The sequence below is a fragment of the Dioscorea cayenensis genome, unplaced genomic scaffold (assembly GCF_009730915.1).
Source record: "Dioscorea cayenensis subsp. rotundata cultivar TDr96_F1 unplaced genomic scaffold, TDr96_F1_v2_PseudoChromosome.rev07_lg8_w22 25.fasta BLBR01000507.1, whole genome shotgun sequence".
NCBI classification, from domain to species: Eukaryota; Viridiplantae; Streptophyta; class Magnoliopsida; order Dioscoreales; family Dioscoreaceae; genus Dioscorea; species Dioscorea cayenensis.
Genome location: NW_024086898.1, coordinates 86,879 through 90,078, shown reverse-complemented (window position 1 = coordinate 90,078; position 3,200 = coordinate 86,879). Strand labels below are relative to the sequence as shown.

At 40.6% G+C, this 3,200-nt stretch overlaps 1 non-coding gene across 1 annotated transcript; it reads left to right on the top strand.

Moving 5' to 3' along the window:
• The first annotated feature begins 1,005 nt into the window (after positions 1-1,005).
• Positions 1,006-1,112, top strand: LOC120254570. Its single transcript, XR_005534661.1, has one exon. It is a non-coding gene; the product is annotated as a small nucleolar RNA R71 (small nucleolar RNA).
• The last annotated feature ends 2,088 nt before the right edge of the window (positions 1,113-3,200 follow it).

Sequence of the window (3,200 nt, the reverse complement as noted above, 5' to 3'; positions counted from 1 at the left end):
TTGGGACAATGCCTCCACAAATGGGATGTTGATGTGCAACTACTTAAATAGACCCAAAAACTTCTTGTATTTCTCATCATTTGGTCGTTCTTCAATCTTGAAAGATAAGGGATTCTTGGCTTGTAAGGTGGGGGTGCCACCTCCTTCTCTTTGGCTCTCTCCTCAACCTCTATGACATCGGGCAACTCAACCTTGGTCTTCTCACTAGGAAGCATACTGTCAACCTCATGACCACTTCTCAAAGTGATTTCCTTCACATATTCTCTTGGATTAGTCTCCGAGTTACTCGTCAAGTCCCTTGAGGTCTCTCCGATTGCCACTTCACAATTTGCCGCACTTGATTCTCTAAATTGTGTAAGGACGCCGTGTGGTTGCTAAGTGTGGCTTCAACCTATTTAAATCTTGTATCCGATGATTGAATGAACTTGGTCAAAGCCTTCTCTAAATCGGTCATCTGATTCTCCAACCCTGAAACTCGATTCTCCATATTCGGGGATTCTTATTATTGTTGGAAACCCGGTGGTGCCATAGTCTTCTATTGCCCTTGATTACTCCAAGACAGGTTCGGGTGGCTCCTCCACCCCGGATTGTAGGTGTTTCTATATGTGTTCCCTTGGCCTCTCATTGCATTTCCTAAAAAATCCAGTTGTTCTACCGAGGATGTACCACCAATAGAAATCTTGCAATTAAATGGAGCATTTCCTCCCCCACACCTAGTGGAACTCATCATGGCCGCCACTCTAGGAGAAGTTAGAGTATCTAATTTCTTGCTCAATGACTCAACCTGGGCCGCCAATATGGTAACTGCATCAATCTCCTGAAGTCCGACTACCTTTTTCTGTCCCTTGTGTTCCACTGATAACTATTCATAGCTATTTCTTCAATGAGATGTCAGTCTTCTTTAGGGTCTTACTTCCTAAGGTATCTCCTAATGCAGCATCAAGGAACTGCTTTGTGCTTAGGTTCAGCCCACTATAGAAGGTATGAATTAATATCCACTCGGGAAACCCTTGTTGAGGACATTTCTTCAGGGGCTTCTTGATCCCATCCCATGTCTCAAATAGAGACTCCAATTCCATTTGCACAAAAGATGATATTTCATTTCTAAGCTTCGCAGATTTTTCGGGAGGAAAATATTGGGCAAGAAAAGCTTCTACCGTCTCCTCCCACATAGTGATCGATGCTCTAGGTAATGAATATACACATTGTTTCATTCTCCCTTTCAAAGAAAATGGGAAGGTCCTCAACATAATAGCATCATCCATAACACTATTGATCTTGAGCATGTCGCACACTTCCAAGAAGTTTTCTATGTGATTGTTTGGATCCTCATCGGCCAAACCATTAAACTGCGCTGACTGTTGTAACATCTAGATGAATGCAGTTTTTAGCTCAAAATTCTGATCTGTAATCGGTGGTCACACAATGCTAGATTGTGTACTGAGAATTGCGGGTCTGGCATAATCTGAGAGTGTCCAATACTGCTCGTTCTATTTTGCCATATTATCGGACCCTTCACCCTCTATCTCAGCTTGATTTGTCTGTTCTTGCATAGGTTCTTTTCTGCTTCTATGAATTCTTCTTCTAATGTCCAGATCTCCTTCAACCAATATCGAAGGGTTTCCTCGTGTTATAACCTGGAGCTACAACCAAAGAAAAAAATAAATTAGAATGATGGAAGAATAAGAAAGTATGAAATAAAACAAGTAATGAATAGCTAAAATAGCAAAGTGTAAAGTGTTTTAAAAATGCCTATTCCATGGTAACGGCACCAAAAACTTGACACAACACTTGCATGCGTGTACCGTAAGTGTACGGTTTGTCAAAGTAATAATATACCCTGGTGAGTGGGTAGTCGTATCCACAAGGAATAGTAATTAGAAGCACAAGAATTTCTATTTAATTATGGTGAAGATGAATCAATAGTAGTGTGAATGATATCAATGCAAATAGAAATAAAAAGAATAAGAAGAAGGAGACACAATAAAATGATAGGGGAGGCAATCGACAAAAAGTGGGGCACCCGGATATTACTCATCCTAGGACTATTGTTTCAAGTGCAAGATCAATCATTATGTCTTCTAACTAATGTTTAGTGAGTCATGGAAATCTTAAAACATACGGTCCCAAACCTAAGGTCAACCGTGACTAAACTTACACTATGCCCCGGCAGAAAGGAGTACTCTTGATACCTCAGACTGTACAAGATTGTATAACTCTCTAGGGACTCCAAGTGATAAATCCTATTCCTTAAAATAGATCTAACCCTTTGGTCCAGGTGAATGATCCCTAGTCACAATTAATCCCCAGCACGGCAGCACTAAGGATTACTTCAACGCTTTACTCTATTGCTTGCACAACTAAGCCACAGTGGAGTTCATCTCTTAGCACTTCACTCTATTGTGACCGCAAAGAACTCTTGGAACGTGGAGGTAGGATAAATCACATTGGAGGGGAAAGGGCACGTTCCGCTACCTATCGACTCACCGTTTCAACCCTCTCTAATCTAGCTTTGTCTAACCCTCATCATGTGTCACTCATCTACAAAGGTTACATAGATGGATTCTCAACCATAGTGTTACTCTAAGGGAAAATCAACTCAACAAGCATTCAAGATTGGAACTCAATTAAAACGTCAATTAAAAAAAGCATAACAAAAGGTCAATGAATCAAAATCATCCTAGGGGTTTACAAGTCCCAGCACCCACTAGGGGTTTAGCTCTCCATGGAGCAAGATACAATCTATAATGAAATTTGACAACGCCTTTGCATGTGACCCGCAAGTGCATGGTTTTGTCGAAGTAATAATTTCCAAGGTGAGTGGGGTATCATATCCACAGGGAATAGTGAATAGAAACACCAAGATTGCTATTTGACTATGATGAAAATGGATCAATGGTAGTGTGAATAAAATCATATGAACAGAACTAAGAGAAATGAGAAAGATAGATAAGATAAAATGGGAGCGCAGGTAATCTATATAAAGTGGGATACTCCGACATTGCTCCACCTAGGGTTATTGTTTCAAGTGCAAGGCCAACTATTATGTCTTCTAACTAATGCTCAATGAGTCCTGGAGATCCTAAGATACATGGTCTGAAACCTAAGGTCAACCATGACTAACTCTATACTATGTCCCGGTGAAGAAATTGTTCAGTCTCAACACCTCACACTATGCAAAGTTGCAATAAGTTCTAGGG